At 32.4% G+C, this 27,867-nt stretch overlaps 2 protein-coding genes across 14 annotated transcripts in view; one reads left to right on the forward strand and one right to left on the reverse strand.

Moving 5' to 3' along the window:
* The window catches only part of LOC130890745 (interference hedgehog-like), a 116,901-nt gene that overhangs the window by 25,645 nt on the left and 63,389 nt on the right, over positions 1 to 27,867 (reverse strand). For all 13 annotated transcript variants that reach the window (XM_057795035.1, XM_057795024.1, XM_057795022.1 and 10 more), the window contains one exon: positions 15,228 to 15,266. The gene's annotated coding sequence lies outside the window, so the exon portion shown is untranslated. The remainder of the gene's footprint in view (positions 1 to 15,227; positions 15,267 to 27,867) is intronic.
* Positions 1 to 27,867, forward strand: part of LOC130890759 (60S ribosomal protein L44) — a 315,570-nt gene that overhangs the window by 16,205 nt on the left and 271,498 nt on the right. The window lies entirely within an intron of this gene.

A 27,867-nucleotide genomic window follows, 5' to 3' on the forward strand; every position in this document is an offset into this window, starting at 1 on the left:
TATTAAAGACCACTTGAGTCAAAAATGGTATTAAATTTCGATTATTCGATTATTTACAATTGCTATATTCATACCTTTGTTTAGACAGGCCCATTCTGGGAGATTTTTGAGTTGTTATTTATCTTATACAACTGAAGAATTTTCCAACTTTTCTTCCATAAAAGATAACCCTCCTTCTCTCTACCCTCCATACTTTTATGTAACTGTATTACGTATCGGTTCTAAAAGTGTTAGTAAAAAAGTTTTTTTCTTTTTTAATAAATTACATGAAATTTGAAAACTAAAATAAAATAACACTTACGTATATACTGTGAATAACAGATAACAGATAAAAAACAATAAAAATTTTACGGAAAATATTTCACTAATTTGAAATCACTCACGTATAAATTTGAAAAATTCTTCATTCAAGAATAAAAACAGAAGTGCGAGATCCTCATTCATACGACTCTCTAACCACTACTAATGTATTCTACTACGGATCACACGTCAATTTCATTCATGAATGCGTAGGAAAAAGATGAAAGTAAAACCAAATAGAGTTCAATCTGTTATTTCACTTTGATACCATTACACACGCATAAGTGTTTTTGAAAACGTTCACTTTATTTAATTCGAAACAACACCTGAAATATTATAAAGAGCATCGAGATTTTTTATTTATAAGTCAGGAGAATCAATACAACTGTGGACAAATTGGAAAAACTGCGCGATATTTTTCAATCAATCACAATTTTTAGATCAAAATTATTTTACTTTTCAACAAACCTCAATCACTTCGTCCAAATGTTTCTTACCTTTCAAAAAATAAGGTTATCAAAATAGGTATTTGTTTTTGTTATGATTCCATCAATTTGGAAAAAGAAAAAGTCACACGGGACTAAATCCGAAGAATGTGGCGGACGGGGAAGCCATTTTTGGATTTGGAAACGACACATATATGCACCTTGCATTATACTTGTAGGAAAGAATGTTTTACTTTGCCATATGTGACCGTTTTTATAAAATCCTCAATAAATCGATTTAGTTTTCAAGTTATTTTATTGTTAGGGTAGAAAATTTTTTCTTGTTTTCTAATAAATCTAAGGTTAAGTAAATGATATATATTATTTTTACTATCGCTTATCGGAGACTTGGCTAACCATTATAAAACAAAAAGTGTGTCTGTCTGCTACAGAATGAATTTTTGAGCTATTTTCACCAATACAAAAGTTTTATGTATGCAATTTTCTAAGGTTTTGTGTAAAATGGTTGAAATTTTACGATAATTGTTGAAAAAAAGTCAAAAATCATGAGACTTTTCATCGAAAACTCTGCCTAATCCGTTTATGATATAATAAAACAATGCAAAGATTAACAACAAAAGGTTGCGACGTCCAGTCGTCCACTTCTACTAATGCTTTGATATACAAAAATTAAAAAAATATATATTTATTTTTCAACATAATCTTCTTTAAGCTCCGCACACAAATTTGATAACTGCATAAAGTGCTCCTTTAATATTAGTATTATTACTAATTGAATTCGTCTGTTGTTATGTTAATTTGTTCTAATTTTGATTAAAATGTTCAAAATATAATATATTTTATATATGTAACGAAAAATTAAACTTACTTCATTCACTAGTACCATCAAAATTCTGTATTTTGATGAAATTATCGCTAGTAGAAAAAATATTGTATGCAATTTGTGTGTAAACAACTATTTTCGACCTATGTGATTACATGAATCGCAGGCGAATGCGACAATAATCACATTTTAGCTCCATACACACTTTTCCCTGCGCTGTTCGATACCCTTTTATAATAAGAATCGTCAAGTTCCTCAAAATGGCCATTAACACCTCTTTATTGTTGGAAATTCTTTGACCACCGAGCCATTTTATCAAGTCTAGGAACAGAAAATAATCCAAAGGAGCTAAATTTGGCGAATAGGATGCAACTTTAATTCATTAATTTGCAAAAACAGAACAACACTTTATTATTAGCCAAATCCAGTCGTTTTTGCTTGATTTCTTCGCTCAAACATTGCAATAAGTTCACATAATACACGCCCTTGATAGTTTTTCCTTTTTCAAGACAGTCAATGAAAATTATCCTACGCGTATCCCAAAAAACCGACGCGACGACCTTACCTGCATATGGAACGGTCTTTGCCTTCTTGGAAGCCGATTCTCCCTCTCAATCCATTGTTTTGATTGTTCTTTTGTTTCGGGTGAGAAGTGATGGACCCACGATTCATCCATGGTTACGCAATGACGAAAAAATTCGGCTTTATTGCTGTGAAACATTTCCAGAACGCTGTTTATGTTCCAAGTTGATTGAACGCGGCACCCATCTTGCGAAAAGCTCTCTCATATCCAAATTTACAGTTAATATGCGATGTACCGCACTTTTTGAAATGTCTACTATGTCTGCTTTCAGTCAACGATCATCCAGTACCGCTTTGTGGATTTTCTTCGTTAATGTTATCAGAATAAGCTTTCCTTTGAGTATAAGAAGAATGGATGAACCTTTCATCCATGTATTATTATATATAAGGAATTAATGTCTAACCACGTTGTGACTCCAACGTTATAAATTTCAATTAAACTATACACTAATCCACGACTTGACGTGATTCTTTTCTAAAATTATTTTCTGACATTATTTTGATAAATGATGTTTACGACATTCTTTTTAAAAAGGATAAAGCGTGAACAACGCGTAATAAAAGCTCGCAGACAAAATGAAATTGGTAACTCTCGGGAACTAGAGTCTCAGAATTGGAACACCCTGTATATGTTCTTATTGTAAATTAAAAATCGCAATCGGGAATACTAATCTACGGTTTAGTACTTGGTCTATAGAATGTATTCAAAATTACAGTCTCGTACTCAGTATTATTGGTACTGGTACTATATTCCACTGCTACTTAAGACTTTTTTAATTATTTACTTTTGCTCAACAAAAGTATAGTAATAAAAATAGAAGAGGATTAACTTATCTTATTATAGGAACAAATTCAAATAATTATATCCTAAATTATTTGATTTGCTTTACGAGGACGGTCCCAGAAGTACCTGGCCCAACAAAGATTTTGGAAAAACAATTCAACGTAATCTTCTTTTATCTCCATAACTTTTCCCAGCGATGATCGATAAGTTTGATACCCTTCTTATAATAAGAATCGTCAAGCTCCTTCATTGCTAGACAATCTTTGACCACCGAGACATTTTTTATAATCTAATGTGGTTAAATCTGGTGAATAGGGTGCATGAGGTAGCAATTCAAACAGTATTTCATTAATTTTGGCCATTGCCATAGCGGATGTATAAGATGGTGCATTGTCTTGATGAAACACTTTCTTCTTAGTCAAATGCAGCAGTTTTTGCTTCACCGTTAATAGTTTTTACTTTTTCAAGTTAGTCAATAAAAATTATCCTACGTGCATCTCAATGAATCGATGCAATAACCTTGCCTGCAGATTTCTTTTGTTCGGGTGTAAAGTAATGGACCCACGTTTCATCCATGGTTATGAAACGGTGCAATATTGCCAAACACTCGATGGAAACATTTTCACGATGCTGTTTTTGTTCCAATTTGAGCAAACGCGGCATCCATTTTGCGCACAGCTTTCTCTAAATTTTTAATTAATATACGATGTATCACAATTTTATAACTGTCTACTATGCGTGAATTCTCATGTTTATTCAACTATGAAAACAAGGACTTCAAGGATTTTCAAATACGTGAAAAAATTTGGAGTCCAATAGGTAAAGTTTTATTGAGGAGTCAAATCTAATATAGCTTCGATAGAAATTATTGAAGGATCTTTCCAAATGCACAACTATTACAGGTAGAAAGAAACTTAACACAAACTTCGGAGTCAACTTTCTTATACGAATATTCATTAATAACTATTTCAAGAAGTTCCCTTATTCTTATATCAGCTTTAACAAGTTCAAGGGACATAGCTGATGGACAACATCGTAAGGAGTTTCACAATATCTTTTAAAAACGAGATGTTGGAACAAATATTCAAGTGATTTTTCAAGCATACTATTAGGCTCTAAAAAGTCAGAGCCATTCCATTTAATTGGTAGTGGTATCAATTTTCGTTGCCTTTAGAATTCAGGTTTAGATAAAATACGCAGATTTTGGTCACTGTATTTCTTAAAACTTATTTGATACAAACTGGACATGAAATTTTGTAACCTAATTATTATGATATTATGTTCTATTTGTATATTTGACTTTTTTTATTTTATTCCGAATTAAAAATGCTTCAAAATTCCCAGCATCGTCGAGCACTTCTGAATTATGGACCCCTTTCTGACATAATAACAGACGTGATTATTCTTGTACATTTAAAACGTCAAAATGCTTTCCAAATTGTTGATAGTTTCGATAAGTCTGGATATGACATTCGAAATTTTAATAAATTATACAAAACAACGGGTGGATCAAAAACTTAGAACTGGAGGTCAGCCGCATTATTCCAAAATCGATTTTTCAGCGTTAAACAGAATTATAAAGCAACATCGGCGTGCTGATTATAAATAATTATAAATATCGTGGAGTTATGCAACTACAAAACATTTCTTAAGAGCCACTTGACACAGAGCAGCAGTAGACAAAAGAGAACTCCATTATTTGGAATGATGAAGCCAAATTTGAAGCATGCTTCGGTGATAGTAGGAATCGTGTCATAAGAACTGAAAGAAAAGTGTATCAGATTGTCTGTCTGGACAAGAAAGTTCAGATTCCGGCTTTTGCTATGTCAAACAAAATCGAATGTATATTTCAAGTTGGTGCCGCTTAGAATACGGCTAAAAAAATATTAAGATTGACTGTCAGAAAACAATATTCCGGATTTAAAATTGACGTTAGATAGAAACAACTAAACAGTCGATGCCCTATTCAGATCAGTTATGTTTTAACTTTTTGGACGAAGCTAAACTTGTTCAGGTGATCTCGAAATGACAGGACCCTCAATGGTTTTAGTCGATGGAAAGTGGTAAGTATGCACCTAGTCTAATAGTAAGATAAAAAAAAGCTTAGATCCGTCACCACAAAACCGTTCCAGAGGAATTTGGAAAGTTTTACGCCACATGCCTGCCACATGTTAGTTGATAGTTAATTTATAATGTATGTCAACAGGTTAAATAATCGTCTGTTCCATCTCTATGTTTAGATGCCTAACCTTCTAAAATAACGTAGGCTAAAGTTGCGTTCACTTTAACGATAAGAGAAAAATGGTAAAAATTCTGGTCCAGTGAACATTACTATAATGATTATGGGTTGAGTGGGATGTAATTTATTATTCAAATTATAATTTATATAATTTAAAATTGTTTTCTAGTAATACCGTTATGTTATTTATGAAAAAGAGGCGGAACTTACGATCAAAAAAGGTATCGGCGTCTTTTATACTATATAGTTATTAATATAAATATTATTTTCTTATTTCAACTTAATAATTTTTCCCTCCTTTCCACCCTTCCATTCAAAACTGGGTTTATCTGATTGAGTTCCATTATATTAAGTAATATTTAATCACTAAACCGTTGGCCGTTCTTTGTAGCACTTGGTAGTTTTATAATCACTCGATATATTCTAAATTATCTTCTTGATTTTAAGTCTATTCTGTTTCAAAATTAGTTTTTTTAAATAATTTTTGAAAGATAACTAAAATTGACGTTTCGACTATTTAATTCTTTATCAAAATATGATATTGACATTGACAATTTGCGTATTTATTTTGATCAATAGATCAACTTTGATCTAACGGTCTTTGTATTTAAAGAAATTTTTAAATTATTGTCTTTTGAATTATACAAGGTGTCCCAATTCTTCAGATTCAACATCATCTTTGGAATTTTAAATGGAATACCCTATATTTTATTGCGATTTTTGATTAGGTGGTAAAAACTTTCATTAAACCAACTTATTTGATTTCCACACGGTTTAGGAAATATTTGAGGTTATTTGAATTTGAGACTAATTGTAAAATGAATTTTTAAACACACTGTATAATCCTGACCTAAAAATTTCTTTAAATAAAAAGAACTTTTGTAATTAAAGTTTTTTGATAACTCTTTCAGGTTTTGAGAAAAGTATATGGGTCACCTTATGGTGGTGACAATGTAGCAATTGCAGATTAATGGAAGTATAGCGAGTTAAAAAAAATTAATATCATAGTTCGATATTCATAATTTCAAAAACTTATTTGGCGCTTCCTGTAAAATTTACATTGATGCTAATGGTGCGTACCCTCATTCAACACTTTTTCTAATTATCTAATTATCTAAAATTTAATGTACTAGTAAAGTCAGACTTTTCCTTTACCGACTAGCTCAAAAAATCGATCGATGAATTAATCTTCTGAAGATGTTCTCTTATTTACAAGCACCATAATTCCTTTTGTAGATTGTATCAGTTATTTTTCATGTCGACCTGGTACTCGTTTGTCTTCGTTTGCCATTAAAATTAAATCAATGTTAATTGCCAACAGCTTTAAGAATTTATAGTATAAAACCAATAAGGGAAGGTGACAAAAAACATGGTAAGTGTTAAAAACTACTTAATCAGTAAGTGGTTCAGAAGAATGTAATGTATCTTTAAAATTTGTTTGAACAACAAAAACGGTTGAGAAGTGTAAATATACAAACAGAAGAGTGTCATGGTTGTTAATGGTTTCGTATGACAATATCTTTCTCCTATCTCATATACCAGGGATGATCAGAAAAAAAGATTGTTGCAAAATTGTGAAGAATCTTTGTCTTCCCGAAATAGAGACAGACAGCGAAAGTTCCCCAGACGATTCATGATTATTGAAATATGTTTAACATTTTTAATGAAATTATCAGACGATCATCTGTTTTTGACATGGAATATCTAGAATATTCATTGCCATACATTTGTTGTAATAGGTTTCAGTTGTGTTTTTCCAAGTATCAATGAATTTTCACGACAATCGACGTCGAACGAAATCAATCGATATCAATCAACAATCGACATTAATTGATAATCGTTGACGATCTACATCAAATGAAATCAACCGATATAAATCTACATAAATCGATATCAATACATAAACGACATCAATCGATAATTGTCGACATTCGACTACAATTGACAGTCAACATTATTCGACATCAATCAATATCGAGCGGTATTGACATTAATCAACATCAATCAATATTAAACGAAATCAATCGATTGTCCACATCAATCCACAAATAGATCATCATCGATAATCGACTATAATAAACATCCATCAATAAATGAACGGTAACAGTAAATAAACGACATCAATAATCAATCGATAATTGCCAGCAATCAACATAATCGACATTAATTGATAATCGTCGAGGATCTACATCAAATGAAATAAACCGATATAAATCTACAATCTACAACAATCGATATGAATACATAAACGATCAATCGATAATTGTCGACATTCGAATACAATTGACAGTCGACATTAATCGACGTCAATATCGAACGGAATCAATCGATAGTTCACATCAATCCACAAATAGATCATCATCGATAATCGACTATAATAAACATCCATCAATAAATGAACGGTAACAGTAAATAATCGACATCAATAATCAATCGACAATTGCCAACAATCAACATAATCGACATTAATTGATAATCGTCGAGGATCTACATCAAATGAAATCAACCGATATCAATCTACAATCTACAACAATCGATATGAATACATAAACGATCAATCGATAATTGTCGACATTCGAATACAATTGACAGTCGACATTAATCGACGTCAATATCGAACGGATTCAATCGATAGTTCACATCAATCCACAAATTGATCATCATCGATAATCGACTATAATAAACATCCATCAATAAATGAACGGTAACAGTAAATAATCGACATCAATAATCAATCGACAATTGCCAACAATCAACATAATCGACATTAATTGATAATCGTCGAGGATCTACATCAAATGAAATCAACCGATATCAATCTACAATCTACAACAATCGATATGAATACATAAACGATCAATCGATAATTGTCGACATTCGAATACAATTGACAGTCGACATTAATCGACGTCAATATCGAACGGAATCAATCGATAGTTCACATCAATCCACAAATAGATCATCATCGATAATCGACTATAATAAACATCCATCAATAAATGAACGGTAACAGTAAATAATCGACATCAATAATCAATCGACAATTGCCAACAATCAACATAATCGACATTAATTGATAATCGTCGAGGATCTACATCAAATGAAATCAACCGATATCAATCTACAATCTACAACAATCGATATGAATACATAAACGATCAATCGATAATTGTCGACATTCGAATACAATTGACAGTCGACATTAATCGACGTCAATATCGAACGGATTCAATCGATAGTTCACATCAATCCACAAATTGATCATCATCGATAATCGAGTATAATAAACATCCATCAATAAATGAACGATAACAATAAATAAACGACATCAATAATCAATCGATAATTGCCGATAATCAACTAAAATCGAAATCACTTTACAATCGACTATAATCGACATCGATTAATATCAAACGAAATCGACCGACATTGATCGATATCAATTAACAGGAGACATCAATCCACAATCGACGTTAATTGATAATCGTCAACAATCTACTACATCAGCAATCGATATTAAATTAAATCAATCGATATCAATCAACAGTCGACATTACTAGATATTACACGAAATCAATCGATGGTCTAAATCAATCAACAGTCGACATTAATCGATATCAAATGAAATCGATCAATTCACAATCCAGATTTTTACAGAGAAATACAAAATTAACTATGCGAATAACGGCTATGGCTAAACTGATTTGTTCACATTAGTAGGAATCACTGATGTCGTAACACAGTTTTAAATTAACTGCAGCCAAAAGAAGAATTAATGGGAAAAGAAGAAGAATCTAACTAACCGAATCTATACAACTTCGAGATTCTTTTCAAGATTTGGACTAGACAGCTAAGGGTTAGAAAACATATATTAGAAGCCATACAGGTGTTCACAGAAATGATAAAGTAAGTTGGATAGATCCAAAATTCACATTATGTTCGGAATGAGATTTGGAGACTGTGAGTATCTTTACAGAATTGGTGGGTTAGTATACTTGATTGTTTGTGTATTGGTAGTTCTGCTTTGAGCTTGCCTTTATAATGGAACTAAACTGCGAAATTGGATAATTTCATAGACGGAAAGTGGGATGAAACGCAGTGGTATTCGTAACTATATACAGCTGAATCGAATTAAAATATTTTTAACTTGCCTGAGTAAATAGTCTACAAATTGAGACCATGACCTCAAAGAAGAATAACTCCGATAAAAGACTAAAAGACGAAATAAAAAAAAATAATGTAACTAACTGGTTAGTCTATCAATTTCTTCACAATATAAAACTAGAAAAAATATATTTTACGCATAACTCGGGGAGTCTGCGTTACATTCTCAGACAACTTAATTGCGTTGTTAAGTGGAGTTTCAGTTGCTATGGTTGTGAGATTATGACGGAAAAAAAGTTTGCACATAAACCCAGCTTATCTTTCTGTAACCAATAATAATAAATTAATGATACACGATGCTAGTTTTTTCTTGAAAGTAATGATCCATTCATTATGGAATTTATTATTTCTTAAATATTTAATGCGACTATTGTTAGCGAGTCTTACTAGTTTTTATAAAGTTCTTACTTCTACACCATATTATATGAGTACGCTTCAAACTTTTACCTACGAGGGCGATGCTACAAATCTTTTTTACCATTGAACTTTCACTCCTCCTTTTGGATACCCTATTTATCTGTAGCTTTATTAACGTTCACATCAATCAGTATCAAAATAAGAGCAGAAGGTTCGACATCGAATTAACAAAAATAATATATCAGATTAAAAAAACCATTTGTGAAAAAGAGTTGATTAATGTATGCTAAAACTTTTCCGATCAAACGTACGATTGACTATTCTTAATGAAGAATTAAAATCTCGTACAAATCTGTGGAAAGCATTTTCACAGATAGTTTACAACAGAGGCGAGTAAGCACAGTTTGAACATATTTTTGAATGATTGACAAAAGAAAAATCGTATTTAACATGGAATCGTCTTCATGAAGATACAGATTTCATTGTCAAAATTTACTATGAACGTTGGGTTTTCTTTTTCATCATGTCTATGCTTTTGATTCGTGAGTTCATGGTAGTTAAAAGTCTTCCTATTTATCCGCATCCGCCTTACTCACTGGATTTACTCAGTGAATTTAGTACCATGCGACATCTGGCTTATCCCAAAAATTCACAATATTAGGTGAACTCAAAAGTTCGTGGAATAACACATAGACGGAGGTACTAGTATTAAATCCATATGATTTTCAATTAGCTCAAACGTTCAAAAGACACGTGTATAAATTTGAGAGTTATCAGATTATTTGTTTGTGAGTCATTGCAATTTAAGTTAGTTTGAAAATATAGAAAAAAGGAATCCGTGGCAAAATGAGCACGCAGTGCACATTTCAAAAAGGCTGTCTCCAACGAGAATATTATAAAAATACACAATATAATTTCGGATAATCATAAAGTGACTTTGATTGAAATACCTGAGACCCTAAAGATATCAACAGATCGTGTTGGACATCTAAAAGATATTTGAGTATGCGCTAGCTATGGTCAAAGCAGGTTCCACATGAGCTATTAAATCGTAATTGAATTTTCGTCGATATTTCGATCTATCACAAGTTTAAACAACGGTCAGACGAGTGGACTATACGTGATGAACAGACCCCAAAGAGTAGAAGAGAAAGTCGAGTGGCAAGGTTATCGTATTAGTATTAAGGGATGAGCATGGTATAATATACATCGATTATCTTAAAAAGAGAAAAACAGCGACTATTATGTAACGTTTGTAAGACTAAATCGCTGACAAACGGACCCTTTTGAAAGAGAAGAAAGTGATGTTTTATCAAGGACAATGCATTATATCCCAAATCAATGAAAACGATGGCAAAATTGCATGAATTTGGTTTTGAATATTAGTTCTGCATCCACCATTTTCTCCAGATCTAGCCCCAAGCGACATTTTCCTGTCATATCTCAAAAGGATGCTCACTGGACAGAAATTTTGCGCCGACGAAGAGGTTATCGCCAAAACTGAAGCCTATTTTCGAGAAAAGAAGAATCGTACTGTTACCAACTCGTCCTCGACATGGACCGGGTTCGATCATTCAATACAATTGAAAATTTGGTAGGCACGCCAGGTACAAATTCCCAATAATTAAACTTTTGATTTAGTTTTTATGACTTATTCACGGATAGTTATGGCCGTTTTCTAGAATCAATTTCTAGAAAGTCATTTTTATATGTTTACATTCTAGAACTGAATTATCGAGAAATTCGTTTTGTATAAATGGGCGCTTGTTTATGAGCGTGAGAAGAATTATAAAAGCGATATCAAGAAATTGTATAAACGTTATAATCTTTGTATCACCCTCGAGGGAAACTTTATTGAATAATAAAATTGAATTCTATAATAAAAAAAGATTTTTTCCATGCTAGCCTACGAACTTTTCAGTTCACCGTTTGACGTTATGACACCAATCTTGACAGTTCATGGAGCAAATGATTTGATTCCTGTTTTAAAGGAAATCAACTCATATTTTTCATCATACCTCCTTTATTTCGTAATATTTTTAACTATAATGATCAGATTTTCGATTTCACATTGATTGATATCTGTATATCAATACACTTTTTTATTATTTATTACGAAATCAACTAATTTTTTTCCACTAACGATCATCATTTATTCTCTCTCTAATTTTCTACAAAATGTATGAAATACATCTATTTATCTGAGAAAAAATTTAAAAGTTTTAAAACACAGAATATTTATTCTAGCTCGTTGCTTTTCAAATATAATTGCGTGCAAGAATTTCCAAAGGAATACCAGTAATAGCTATTGTCGTAAAACTATTTATGAAATTAGCAGATGCCAGACGTGAATAGAAGTGTGCTTTTTATATTGTTCCTTTCTTTATTCGAAACAAACTGGCTGCGACGAAGAAATAAAAATGTAATAAGAAATAAACGAGCTACGAGACTAAAAAGTGTGAGACGGTAAACAGTACTAGAGTACTTAAACATTCGAATATGATTGGTCGCATTTAGAAAACTATAGTGTGTGTCCGTAAATATAGAAAGCAAAGATTCATTATTAGCCAAGCAGTAATGTGAGATAAGATGATGTAGGATATGTTTGTTTTAGAAATGATACAGTGGCAGGTCATGGTAACAATTTTTAGGTAATCTGAATGTTTCCAAAGAGCTATAGAAGTTTTGTCGTCTTGGACAGTTGCCACATATAAAAATGTGATTCAATAAACATTAATTTACGTCTTTACCGAGGTCTCTACTATAATCTTATTCTTTCCTTTTAATATCTTCTTCCATTTTTAAAAATATTCAGATTTAACACTTCCAGTATCTCAACCATTCCTCAAGTAATTGAGTTTTACTTCGGGACTCATTAGAGTTGGATTTAATTCGGCCGAAAAATTTACAGCTTCAAGAAATTATCGGAAATATCGCTTTTATCATGTCCACGAAGAAACAATTCAAACATCCCATAAAATATAATAAAATTAATAATTTTTTACAATGAATGCCTATTCTTAACACATTTGAATTATGCCTCTGTATAGTTAATCAGTGAGTACAATCTAATTGAGGTATAATGATTGTTAATCTTAATATAGTATATTACATGCAATCATTAAGATGACTTGGAGTTTTCGTGACTTTTTGTTTTCAAAAGTTTTCAAAAAACAAGCAGGTAAAACAATATAATGCGTTCTTTTGGACAAATTCATAAATTAGATCATTTTTGGCCCGGTACTTTATCGTTACTTAATGATTGCACTACAGAAAAGTTTGCACTCGCTGGATCCAGATCAAGTCTCGTCTTATGTTGTTAATGCACTGCGTTGGCGTCGATTTAAAATCGGCTGGTCCATAACCTTTAGTAAATCGATGATGTTGACTGACAACCGCAAGGCCTGTTCCGGCCAAGGTGTTCATCCTAGAGCTGTCTCTATTATGGATATTGATGTAGAAGATTTTTTGAAATTCATTGTGACAGGTGATGAAACATGGATTATGTGTAACACTCCCGAAATAAAACGACAAATACATAATGGATGCACACAAATTCTAACGAACTCTCTTTAGGATGTCTTATTCAAAAAAATGTAACTTTGATATGGTACAGCATTCTAAAATACCCTATATGATTGAAACAATTGTGTAGACTAATAATGGCCATAATCTCAGAAATTTTCAAAATTAATATGTCAAAGGACAAAGGAGGAACTGCACTTTATCACCCTGTATATCAGGATTAATTTTACTTTGAGGCGAATTTAATAAATAAATAAACTGGACGTGTTCAAATGAGAAAATGATAAATAGTTCATTTTTATTTGGTAATATTTGAAATAATTAACAGGTAAAATGGACAAAGTCGCTCTAATCCGAACTAAAACCGAGAATATTTGGTGGAAGTAATAATTCGCCACATAAAAATGAACACAATTTGGTCTCTTATTTGACGTAAACACCCTCTTGTACCGGTCAACTCCAACCGTATAAAAAAACTATGCACTACTGGTTCGATAATTAAGATGTATCAACATTAAACTGCAACAAAAAGTGTTCTCCCGAAATCGACTTGCCGAAAAAAGGAACTCAGTCTGGTTAAATTAAGTTAAAAATGTCAAACGGCATGGTAAAAAAAAACAATGAGATACAAGTGCGGTAAAACGAAAAAGAATTTCTGAGAAGAAAGCCTTACGAGCGGATACCGGACTCTATTGAATTGAAATGTTATTTAAACAAAGAAAATAAAAAAAGCGACCATGTTTAGCCAGTGCTCGACAAGACACGAACGAACGGCCACTCCGGGTCGTAGGTTCTACATGTATTCGATCATGTCGCAAAGAAAAATGTGGGAGAATCCCGATAAGAATGTTACAAGGTGTACCAAATAACGTAATAATTATTATTCAACCCTCCGACTAAATCTTGGTAATCCAGGAGAACTATAAGAATTTCACTAAACTTATAACACAGTGGCGGCAAGTACATTATCGTCGCAGAACTAAAAACACGATAATTACATAAATTAAATAATAATAATATAAACTAATATGAAATTTTCTATAATTTCTCCAAAATATTGTTGGAATACTTCGAAATCACCTTGTAATATCTTGATAAATCTAGTTGCAGTATATTCGGGATATACGTTCTCAAATTCTGCGCGCTCTTTCTTTCCTATATTATTATACCGACGATCTAAAACAGTGTGCCGTGATTTCACTGGAGAAGTTCACTGCATTCAGTCCGGCACAATGTGCTAACTGCTTAAGTTGAGTGACTTTCCGAACTGTCTAAATTTTTAAAACGATTTGAACTGAATAACAATATTTTATAATAGAGTTTTTGTGAATTTGTGCAGTATGAAGTTGTTTTTAAATTATTAGGATCGACCAATATTATGACCCAATTATTTTCTGCCGACATGCGCTATAGGCGACTGCGAAGCTCTCATACTACACACTGCGCCATTGTTGACATTCAGGCGTCAGTCGGCATTGTGCAACAGCCACGTAAACATGTCCGCCATTATTAATGCTTCCGCCAATTGTGAATTGCGAAGTGTAATTCGTTTTCTACAGGCTGTACCCTTGTTGTAGTTTGTATGAGTCCAAAAATGTTCTGAAGTACATCTCTGCTCGTGGAAAATGTCTCAAACTGAATTTTTGTTCTATTATATCTTACTACAGTTATATATCAGTCGACATACAGATGAATTTTCAAAATTGCAATGTTAACTAAGGAGAGGGTCTACCGAAAATCGGAAAACATGGTGTGTGGTTTACGATAAAAAAATGTTTGTTCCCGTACTGAATTAAGTTGGAACTTCTGGAAACGTTGGTGACATTCATACTGAACACACTGTTTACACTATTACCACTACACCAACACTCACAATTATACTGTATGACGTTATCGTTTTCATAGACTGCAGTTAACTGGTTTACTGACAAGGTGATTGTGAGTGTTGGTGTAGTAAACAGTGTATTTAGTACAAAAACCGAATAGAAGAAATAATTGGTAACTTACCCGAATTGGCAACGTTGCTTTTTAAAGCGCTCGATATTTCTGTAACAAAAACAATATGAATAAGTAATGAAATAGTTTCCTCATACGTCTCGTTAAATCACATGTGGGTTTTATATTTTGGACTCGATTTTTCGGCCCTTCAAAACGTCGAATTTATTTGAAATTCTTCACACTTATTAAATACCGATAACAATATAATAATTTCAGAAATTTCTACCATTATCCTTCCCAGCATCAACAGATTAGCATGTAAAAGATTCTTTGGATTAGACTGAAATGAGTTCACTATACTATAAAGTATATCAATATTAATGTTTTGTACTACATCAAATATTTTTCAACATTTAGTGTTGTTCAAAAACCTTCCAGAATGGCGCTGGTGTAGAGAAATATGTGATATGAATGGAACAGTTGTAGATGAATTGAATGATGAATGAGATGCCGAGTTAATAAATATAATAGTTAATTATGGAAAATTTCAACAACTTAAAGAAAAGTATAAAAAGTTGTCCAGGGGGTAAATGATATTTGGCTCTTTCTTTAAAATTTACCCTGATGCCAATGTTGCGCCACCCTTGTTCAACATCTTTCGACGGACACTTTTTCATATACACAGATTATTCTTCATACCTCTCCCCAACATATTATTTGTGGATGATAATTGAAAGTGAGGACCAAATAACAGCGCTAGCTGCAGCACGAGTATTAGGCTGCAGACACACACATACCCGTCCCTCTAAGCATCCACCCACGGATCAATTCGCGGATGGATGCGACACCCCCTGTCATTCCGACAGGCCCTCATCCTTGTTCACGTCGGTTTCCTTCTTACCTGAGTTTTATAGGAGATTCCGGGGAGTTTTACCTTTTAAGAGTTAGCTAAGAGTTGCCTGTTGGCTTCTTCTTAGACTTGGTCTTGGTCTAGCCGTTTTAATATGTGCGTGTATTTGTGTATGTGCGTGGTTTTCTTGCCTCGAGCAAACCCTTCACAATTTTCATCGGCAAGAAAAGATTTAATCCGAGTGGCTTCATTACAGCTGTCCCCGATGTATAACTCGACACTTGCTTATTGTAATTTTTTTTCGTAATTATTTTCACTATTTCTATACGTGGGGTGAATTAATAGACACTGTCTTCCGCATTTTTAATTTTTTTAAATACCTTACACTACACTTAACTAATTTATAATTCAATTATCACTATCACTTAACCAACTTAAATAATTCATTTAAATTCATCGCTTACTTTCTATTTCGGTCTGTTCAGTACGACTATTTTTCATAAACTGATCTAAACTGCGCTACATAAACTCAAATATCTCAAAATATTTCTCAGAAGAACTAGAAAAATTAAGAAACAAAGCAAATAAATAAATAGACCTTCCTATAAATTCATCAAAAGAAACAATGTGAATAAACCGCCTGCTATAATAAAAAATGTATATAAAAAACAAACATCAAACGCGTCTGCCGAATTTTAGAATTCCACTAAACAGGCAGGGCCGGTTCCAGGGGGAGACGTGTTCGTAACAGAATTAAGTGCGGAGTTACCGTGTTTTTTATTAGACTGCTATGAAGAGATCCAAATAGATTAAAGATTAAAAAACGAAAAATGAAAGACGATAAGTTTGTTTCTAGGGTTCTGCTCGTTAGTTTTATATCTATTGTTAACAATAGCTCATTTATTTATAACTTTTCACATCTTGTAAATCATACTCAACATAATAACGTCGGTGGATATTGGTTAAAACCTCATTTAACAACTTACATCGACTGCATTCTTATATAGAAGCAAATATTCCAAATTCCAAAAGAAAAAAAACCCATTAATGAATCGCTTTTTATAAACTCATGCAGTGAAGAATTCCCGCTGGTTATTAATGGCGTTAATCTGAATAAATGCCGAGTTTTTTAAACAAGTAGTAAATTCTCGTAAGTAAAAACCGTAATCTTTATAATGATTAATATTTTTTCCACATTTTTTTAGAATCTCAATCCTTTTTCTAAAACTAATAAAGAAGAATCTTCTCACTAATACAAAAAACTAACTCAGCATTTTTATTATAGAAAAGAACTAATTTAATTGAATTTATTGTGTTACTTCGGCTGCCACAAGTCATAATAACTAATATAGCCTCCCATTAAAAATAATTGGATATTTTTATTGACGGATATATATTCTTTTGCCCAGTTGGAAGTTCGTATTTTTCGTATTTTTTGGAAGTGTTGTACTCAACAAAAAAATCTCTTAATGAATAGAATTTATATAAAATATCTAAGGAAAATGCACAGGAAAACATAGTGTGATAAAAATGGAAGTAAAAAGATGAGTGATGAAACAGCAAAATGCTATGAGCTTTGTTTTAAAATGCAAATGGACATAATTACAAGAAAAGCTGTGGCATAAAATAGTACTATCTTATGAAGAAGACTGAGAAAAAAGTGAATAGAAAAAAAGTGGATTATAAAAGAGAATCGTGGATAGAATGTAAAGGTTGCTACAAGAGGAACCAGAATTATCGTCCGATACTTTCACTTTCATGTGGAAATTTGTGCTATTAGAAATTGAGTCCAGTTTGACATCAATGAAAAATATATAGAAAGCAAGGCACCATTGGGATCCCTTCCATAATCAGCTCCAAAATTGTTTGGGATTGCTTAAGCATACTAGACAAAATTTACCTCATTGTGGGCACACTGGAGTAAAAGGAAAAGATATATCTGATAAACTAGTGAAGGAAACCCTTAACAGGCCTCATAGGTAAAAGACTTGGAGTCATTCTACTGCTTTTCTCCATTTATTGTTGTTCATTGCTGCTTTACGCCAGTTCTCTATTCCCATTATTTCTAAATCTTTCCCTTAACAAAGATCTTTTCATCCAACTGTCTCTGTCCGTTCTGGCTTTATACCTCATCCAATGAAGTCTTTGCTCTGAATGCATATTCTATATTAGGTTATTTTGTTTTCTTCTTTTTTGTTCGTGAATCTCATTTCCATATAGTACCGTTGGTTCTATAACGGTCTAGTAAATGAGAAACTTGACGGTCATTGAAATATCTTTTGATTTTAATAGTCATTCTAGGGCTTGAAACGTTTAGTTACCTCTCGCTAGTCTTTTGTTCCTGATTTTAATACAAACCACGTTGTCAATGTCCCTCTCAGGTATTTAAACTCCTGGACTTCCCGTTATGCTCTATCGTCACTTTCTATTGGTTGAAGTTATTTAGATCCCTTCCCATTTCCATGGTATTTTGTTCATTTATGCTAAGTCTATAGATGTCCATTTATTCCAAATTACGATAGGCTTTCTTCGACATCTACTTCATTCTTGGTGTTATACAGTATCTTCTTCAGCAAATTTTTTTAGATTCTCCGTGGCTAGTGTCTGGAACAAAGGTTTTCTTACTTTTGAATCATACGCTTGCTTGAAATCCGCACAGTGGAGCCTATAACTCACGCAGTCTGTCACATCTCCCTGTGTTTCATCAAATTATATAGTCGCTCTCTCAAGAGTTCAAAACCATAGTTTATAACCTCTATTGGAATCCCAATCCTATCGGCACATTTACTACTCATCATATTACTTATTACTTCCTCAACTTCCACGTTGTCTTCTTCTTCAAGCTGTCTTCCTCGTTCCGTCCTGTTTCATCATTTTGCTGTTCATTGAAGTTTTGCTTAGGCATATTAGACTGTAATAACTTAGTTACCCTATTGTGAGGTCACTGGAGCAAGAGTAAAATGAATAGCTGATAAACTAGTGAAGGAAATGAGCTTAAATAATCTTCTGGGAACTAGAGCTCTTTTGCGAAAACAAAATTGGAAGAAATAATCGAAAAGAATAGAAAAAAATGTATATTAGAGCTAAGACAAGCGATGATATTACTACTAGAAAAATATACCCAGAGGAGACTGACGGCAATCAGAGTTTTAACAAACGCTCTAATTGTCGCCTGAACAGAAACCTCAGAGTTTGCCGGTTAGAAGCGGGAATATTCAGCCATATATCTGCTGAATGCAAGGCACTACAGTTTCTCAGGGTCCGAAAACTTGATACTGGATAGAGGAGGAAGCTGAAGATTCTCCTGGAATCTCTTAGATTTAGAGTCAGTCCTCAGAAATTAAATATGCAAAATGGTTTCAGCCTCATCAAGCAGTGTTCGACCAAATGAGGTGACCACTCCAGAAATGTTGAAGAAAATCCACAAATCGGTACAGGATGATCGTCGACTGATGGTGTACGAGCAAACAGTCATAGTAGGCATTTCAAAAAGTGCGTTACATCGCATATTAACTGAAAATTTGGTCATGAAAAAGCTGTGCGCAAGATGGGTGCAGCTCACAATAGAACTAAAACAGCATGGTGAAGATTTTTACAGAAATAGAGACGAATTTTTGCACCGTTTAATAACCATGGATGAAACGTGGGTCCATGACTTCACATCCGAAGTAAAAGAACAATCAAAACAATGAACTGAAAAGGGACAATCGGCTCCAAAGAAGGCAAAAACCGTTCCATCTGTAGGCAAGGTCATAATGTCTGGGATAATGTTCATTAACTATCTTGAAAAAGTAAATACTATCAACGGCGAGTATTATGCGAACTTATTGCAACATTTGATTGAAAGAATTAAGAAAAAACGACCGCATTTCGCCAAGTAGAAAGTGTTGTTTCATCAAAACAATGCACCAGCACATATATCCGCTATGGCAAGGGCCAAAATTCGCCAGATTCAACTCCTTCGGATTATTTTCTGTTTGCCAGACTTGAAAACAAATGGCTGGAAGGTCAAAGATTTTCCAACAATGAAGAGGTGATGTCGGCAGTAAATGGCTATTTTGAGGAAAAAGTGTACGGAGCTAAAAGGAGATTACGTTGAAAAATAAATATTTTTTCCCAAAATTTTTGTGTTTTCTTTGTAGGGCCATGTACTTCTGGGACAATCCTCGTAGATCATAGCAATTTTTTCAACTAAATAAATCACCAGTTACAATATAAAATTATACATTTTTCTTTTTTGAATTGAGTATAATCCGGTTCTGTACGTGAAGGTGAAATATGAGGGGCAAGAAATGGTCTTGTTCAACGAATGCCACACCTTTTAGATGTATCTCCAATACCCATTGAGCTTGACTACAAGATAATATATATTTACTTTTTTATTACAACTCAGTTGATTAAACTGGATGCAAATTGGAAAAATATAATTGCGCCAGTTAATGTTTCTGCGAATTGCTGCAAAAAATATTGCTGTGAAATGAGCTCTAAAAGATATTTTACTTTCTAAATACAGGATGTTTGCGAATGACAAATAGACATTGAAATGTACTTTGAAACGAAATTTTTGTGACAGAATTCGCGGTAAGATAAACGGTTTTGAAGTTGAAAAATTATATTATGTGGTACAACTAAGGTCGGTCGCTTCTAGAATTTCAACATAAAGATGACACGGTATTTTCATACTAGAGAGTCAAGATAATGAAAAGTCTTAATCTTTTATCTTTTAATTTTTTTTAGATAAGAATTATATTAGTTTATATACCTATGGTAGAATTTGTAAGAGATTATGGATTAGCAGTAATCTTGTGCTGGTTCTGCTTCCTAACTTTGAGTTTATTAAACCTATACCCTTTTTTTATTTACTATTATTAAATCACTGATTCCACTCTCCACTTAAGTAATTGAGTAAATCTTGGACTTATTAGGAGATCTTTGGATACGAATGCGAATTTGTGAAAGCTTAATTTCGCAAATGAGGATGCGGATCTTGAAATCTTTTATACGGGCGCAGAAATAAAATAATAAGGTAGGGTTTTCAATATTTCTATTGAATAATGAATGTTAGTACCAAAGAAACCATTTTTTTATGATGAAACGTACATGAGTGCGTATTTTTTTTCTGCAATTGCGATGGTAACATTGGAAATGCAACTAAAAAAATCCCGCAATGGGAGACAAAAAATAAGACGTTGCAACTTGTCACCATAACGATAAAAATCTTTGTTACTAATTGGTCACTAAGTACGCAAACTACAACAGCGCAAGAACATCCACATTCATAATTGCGGTTGCAGATGGTCAAAGCAATGTGGAAGCTCAGCAATTAGACATGCTGTATGAAAACCTATACACTAGGTTTGATTCTCGGTTAGATTCGTAATCCGAACATAATAAATAAATATAAGTATTATATACACTGCGACCCAAAGGATCTGTGGTGTCTCTGTTCTTCGCTGTAGAACTGAGAATGCTCTATTATATACCACTCCTTTCAGTATGTCTCTAGACTTCCAGGCAAAATACTATGGAGTTCTGGGAGAACACAACGTGTTCACCTCTGAGATGATACCAGTTACTGATTTTTCCCTGTCCACCTTCATATCTAGTGTTTTCTGTATTGTCCAGTAGCTGATTCAATAAATTCACTGGAGTTCATTCCAGAACGCATTGGAAAGTAACGAGATTGTATCCAACGAACATTTTCTTAGAATTGGCTACCCCATCTTGTCTTACTTCTTCTGTGGTTAGGAAAGCCTCAGTAATTAGGTTTTTACTAATAACATGGTTCACATTTCTTTTATATAAGCTCATGGTTGCATTTCGTAAGTCGACATCTATTTTTCTTCTTTCCCATATTTTTGCCCTCGGTACTCTGTCGAAAGCTTTTTCCTTTATCAATAAATGCAAAAAATGAGTCAATATCTCGTCGGCCAGTTTTATCTATAATTTGTTTAATGGTAAATACGTTATCTTGTACACTACCTTTGCGGTATCCACTTTGTGCTTCATTTAGTGTATTTTCTACGTTTGGTCTCAGTTTGTTATCTAGGATTTTTTCGTAAACGTTCATCGAAGTACACGAGAAATATTATTCGTCTGTATTTGTAATAGTACAAAGAGCAACACGTAAAACAAAAGAGAAAATAGGATCTATGTATCTTGTTCAACCAGAAAATCAGATGGGTATGTGGAATAGAGTAAGATGGACAAAACCAAAGAAAAGATCTCTTCCGCTTACACTATTAGACTGTTTTCGATAACTTAGCTCTTGAGGAAAAATAATATCTATGCCTGACGTATGAAATTGAAGAAGGAAGATGTAAAAACGTATTAATTTCACTAAGAATATTTTGGAAAATTCCAAACACGAATTTTCATTATTTAAAAATAACGAATAGAGCGAGCAAGAGATAGAGAGAGAGAGAGAGGGAGAGAAAAGATTCGTTGACATAAGAGTATTTTACAATTTTGTGAACAAAACGATATAATTTTGTGTTAGATATTTAAAATAACAATTTGGCTCAATAATAATTATAATACATGTAAGATCTTATTTCATACTAGATTGAATTATGCCGCTCCATTGTAGATTGTAGAATTCTGCCACAGAATAATGTCTTTCAAGCAGAAATACCTTTGTCAATGTTATACAAGATATTCCGGGACTTGATGCAAAAAATTCGTGAGTGAGTGAGTAGATGACGTGAAAATAATGCTGTGACAAAAAACTCTCATAATGAGTAATTCCACACTACTAACTGAAGGCCGGGGGCGGCTCATGTCCAATGTTAGCAATCCGTAACTTTCCCAGGGACATGTACAATCTAAAGATAGCATAAATGAACTTTCTAATCAATTTTTTAACAAAAGCGTAATCTTTACTTAACTCGATGAAATTATAGTTCCAGAGATATGTAGATCTTTAGACCATTGTATATGCCAAGGAAACCGTTCTCCATAAAGAGACATTCTGAAGAAAACTATCATAAATTGTAATCATTTATTCAAAATACTTGGTTGGTTTCTAGATAAACAAATAGTTGATGACACATTTGTCGGAAAATGAAGCTGATGAAGCTTGTTTTACAGGAGACGGTTTTATTAATTAATTAATTTAAATTTACGGGCAGATGAAAATCCTCACGGTACAATTCAAAAAAAAAAAAATTCAACATCGATTTTGTGGCGCCCTTTCCCACTACCTAAATTATGTAAAAAATCATCTTAATAACATTTTTCCTAATAGATAGATAGGTAGATTGGTTGAGGAGGTCCATTTGTATAGCCACCACATTTTCCTGAATTAAATAGAATAAATTTATTTTTTTGGGGATATCTTGAAAGCTTGTTATACATAAACAACATTGATAAACACAATTTTAGTCATCACATTTTAAGGGTGATATCTCGGGTAAGCTGAAGAAATTTTGTTATAGGAAAGACCCATCTTAATTTCGTACGAGCAATCATCTCCTGAATTTTGTCGCATGAATTTAGAAACACCCCATATATCAATAATTTAATAAAATGCGATTTTTAATGGTCATTAAGATTAATGTTTTCAGCAGCTTAATATCGTTTTCAAAATTAAACAATTACCGGACTGGAATAAAAATTATTTCGATTAATCAGTAACTGCCATTCCCTTTTCTTTTTCTCGGTCCCGGTGAAATTATTTATTCGGAACTGAGTTAACTTTGACGGTCATCGACTCTTCGAACCGGTTCTGGAATTTGAAACCTTCCACTGAAATTCATAATTAACGAAACGTAATCAGATTTTTTTTATATTATAGCACGAGAACGTCGAAATAATCGTATATATCTTATGCATTCCGTTTCGGTTGGGATTAAATACCAGAAAACTTGTTAGCACACCTTCGCATGTTTTTTCCGAACTTTTGATTTTTGTGATTGATCGGAATTGGCGCGAAGCGTGGATAAAATTTATTTTTAATGTTACTTGTTAGTTATTCTACACTACGAGGGTTGTTTGGAAAGCTTTTCACCACATCAACCTCATCACTTATCAATATGTGTAACTAGTTGATTGATCCTAAATCGCTTTTATTCAGAACTAAATGCATGCATTTACTCATGATTTGGATATAAAATACCTTTCAAATGTTTTAGATAACTTATTTAGACCGTATTTTATGTACCATTTTTTCTATTGCTTCTCTTATAGTACAGGTAAAATAGGATTAAGCCCGAAATTAAATTGGTTAGGTTTCTGATTTTCCAGATTTTCAGAAATTTTCGGTTACTGAATAAGCCTAGTAAATTTTTGAACGCGAATAACTAGAAAACTCATTTTTTCGTTGGAGTCACTATTTCTGCGCCGAAAGCCGGAGCATGCGCTCGCTATTCCCGACAGTGCGAATTCAAGTCAATTTAAGGTCCAGGCGCACATAGAAACTGCTCTAACTCTTGGAAAACTACTTCGTTTTAAAAAAATCAAAATGCGTCATGATGGTTAAGATCTTTATTTTCTACTCAGGTAAGCTAGCATCATTTTCGAATTAGGAAATTTTCGACAAACTTGCGAGATGGAGAGGTATATTGGATGGATGGATATATTCCATCACTCGACGTATAAACAAGCAAATCCAATGAAAGATTCACACATGAACTACTTCTTGGTTTCAAATGAACTAACTTTTAAAAAACGCGATCAAGAACACTATCTTAGTTATCGGTTGATTATTATTTCAATAGTCACAGACTTCTTAATAGTTTTTCTTTCACAAAAATGTGGGTATTCATTTTGTGCCCTACAGTTTTGGTTCCGGCATTTTCTTTCGTATTCTACGTAGTTTTCGAGTGTGATTCGGGATTCAAAATATTTTTGAGCGTTCCAACCCATTTTATAATGGAAATATTGAGGTTAGGAAAAAATTGAAATGTTTTTGTACAGAATGATGTGCTTAACATTTTTTGTCCGCATAGTTTTCAAGTTATTCGCCATTCAAAATATTTTTGAGTACATGAGCCTATTTTACGGTGAATATTTTGAGGTTAGGAAAAAATGCTTGGCGACCAATCTGTAGAGAATTTTGTGCTGTACATTTTTTACTGAAGTAATTTTTTTTCGAATTCCTCATAGTTTTCGAGTTATTCGCGATTTAAAATATTTTTAATTGCATAATATACCCAGTTAAGGTGTACATTTTGAGGTTAGGTTATTTTCTGTTAAGGCAGTTTCTTTTGATTTCTTCATAGTTTTCGAGTTATTCACGTTTCAAAACTTTTTTGAGTTCCAAGTCCCAAAATTTCGAAAACCCACGCCCGCAATTTTGTTAAGAGTTGCAAGGTGTATTCAGTATCACAAAACCTCCTAGAAACTAGAAGATCAAAATTGCCCAATTTAATTCAATGGTTCACCTCAAAATCGCCTAATTTGCCTGTACTATTATGTCCATTTCTGACCAGTACGAATTAAGTGGTCCAAAATAGGAAACCGAGGAGAAAAAATAACAAAACTGTTGTTAACAGCCCAATGAACACCTGAAATTTTTCGTACGTGTTGCTAATAATATTCATAAAACAGTTAATAAGTTTTTCTGTTTGAAGAGAAACATATTTTTATGAAATAATGTCTCATAAAAATATTTTATGTGTGGAATTCTTACAGCTTTTTACACGTTCTTTACCGCTCTTGGTATGCGTGTATTTTAAAAAGATAAAACAAAAATACCAGTTTGCATTAAGTAGATTATGTGCGGGTATCACGCATATACAATAGAAAGACTTGCGGACCGACATGACCATGCTTCCCATGACCTCACTCTCTCCCTGAATGTCTATATACGGACGACCGTTACGAAATTTCTATCGGTTATTCTGAATTATGAATAGTAGTTGTCGGAATCAAAACAAAAGGTTGGTAGTCTTTTGTTAACAGTACGAGACAAAGGGAATAAAGATGTTTTGTTTCTTTAAATTGAACACCATGTTCGGATGGAAATATTTTCAATTTTAAAGTGAGGCGTGGTACATATTGGATAAAAATTTATAGGGAACATAGTGATTTACATGTTGAGTATAATTAGGAATAAATATGGGTGATATCTTGAATTTCACGTCGATAGAATACAGATTTTTTTTTTAATTTCTCTAATGTCTTTTCCTTGCTTGCTTTCTACACCATTTTTACCAGATCATGAAGTATTAAATTTTTGGTACAATTGATGCTGAGGTAAAAGAAATAGTATGTTGGGAACATATAGATGTAGAAATTTAAAAAAGGGTTGGTAATATAGAAACTATTACTTTCTAATACGTAATTAGCTAAAAAATCCGATTGAATACAGTTGAAATTCTGCGTGAAAAATACAAACGTACAATTAAAAATTGGGTAATTATACACTTCACCTGATTTTTTGGCTCTAGAAAATCGAAAAATGGATGGATTTTAATGATCTTGGTCTCAAAATGTTCCATTTTACGGCGGATTTATAAAAAAAATTAGTAGAAATAGCTGGAATGAAAATTTCTCATAGTTTTACTGTTTTAAATCGTAAAAAAAACGGTTTTGCAAAATAATCCTTTACAAAAAATTATCTCATTATCAGATAAAGTTCTTATATTTTTTTTTGTATTCTACATAAATTAATAAACAATTTAAAAAAAAATCAAAAAAGAATGATTTTTTCAGTTTTTATAGCTTAAAATGAAATCGATGAAAAACAATCAATTTTCGTGAATAGTTTCGTACTATATTCTTCAATGTTAATAGTTTTTGGACCATTAAAAATCGAAAAATAGATAAATTTTATAATTTTGGTCTCAAAATGTTCCATTTTACGACGAATTTATGAAAAACACGGGGGTAGTGGCTGAATTTGCGGTTTTTAATAGTTTTAAACCTTAAATAGTAGAAAAACTTTTTTTTTTCAAAATATTCATTTTTTTATGTAAATTGCGAAAAAAAAATATACGAAATATACGAAGGATTATATGTAGAAAGTCATTTTTTTTGCATTTAAAGTCATGAAACTGTAAAAAATATTTATTTTTTTTAATTTTCGTATTTTTTTTATAAATCCGCCGTAAAATGGAACATTTTGAGACCAAGATCATTAAAATCCATCCATTTTTCGATTTTCTAGAGCCAACCTAACCTAACCTAACCTAACCTAACCAAAAAACCAGGTGACCGCGAAAGTGTATAATTACCATAATTTTTTGTAAAGGATTATTTTGCAAAACCGTTTTTTTACGATTTAAAACAGTAAAACTATGAGAAATTTTCATTCCAGCTATTTCTACTAATTTTTTTTTATAAATCCGCCGTAAAATGGAACATTTTGAGACCAAGATCATTATTCAATAATCTAAACCCATTCACATTGTACATTAGTGTCCATTCAATTAATTTAAACTTTACTCAATAGCGAATTCATATGCTAATTATTAGGTAATATTACCTGTAATACCAATGTTCCTTCCACATTTTTGTACTTATATTCACGATACACTTTTTCTACTTCGTCATTTTAAGCATGTATTATTTAAATCATTTTTAATGCCAATTGTACCAAGATCCACACCAAAATTTCTTTTTTTTTATTGTTAAGTGTATTTTTTAAAAATTAATTATGACTGGGAATAATTTTAGAGTAAAAAATTTTTTGAAGAAAAATTGTCTTTTTTATCCTCGTCCCTAACAAGATTCGATCTAAAACTAAAGATTATAAGCCGCGTTCACGAACTATTGAGCTATCGAAGTTATTTTACATTTAAAACCTTATTTGGAAAAAGGATAATATAAATGATTTTTATTACAGAAGTAAAATTTGTATAATTAATTAAATAATATCATAATACCTTTATAGGATGACAAAAATGTCGAATAGAA

The sequence above is a fragment of the Diorhabda carinulata genome, chromosome 2 (genome assembly GCF_026250575.1).
Source record: "Diorhabda carinulata isolate Delta chromosome 2, icDioCari1.1, whole genome shotgun sequence".
Taxonomy (NCBI): Eukaryota; Metazoa; Arthropoda; class Insecta; order Coleoptera; family Chrysomelidae; genus Diorhabda; species Diorhabda carinulata.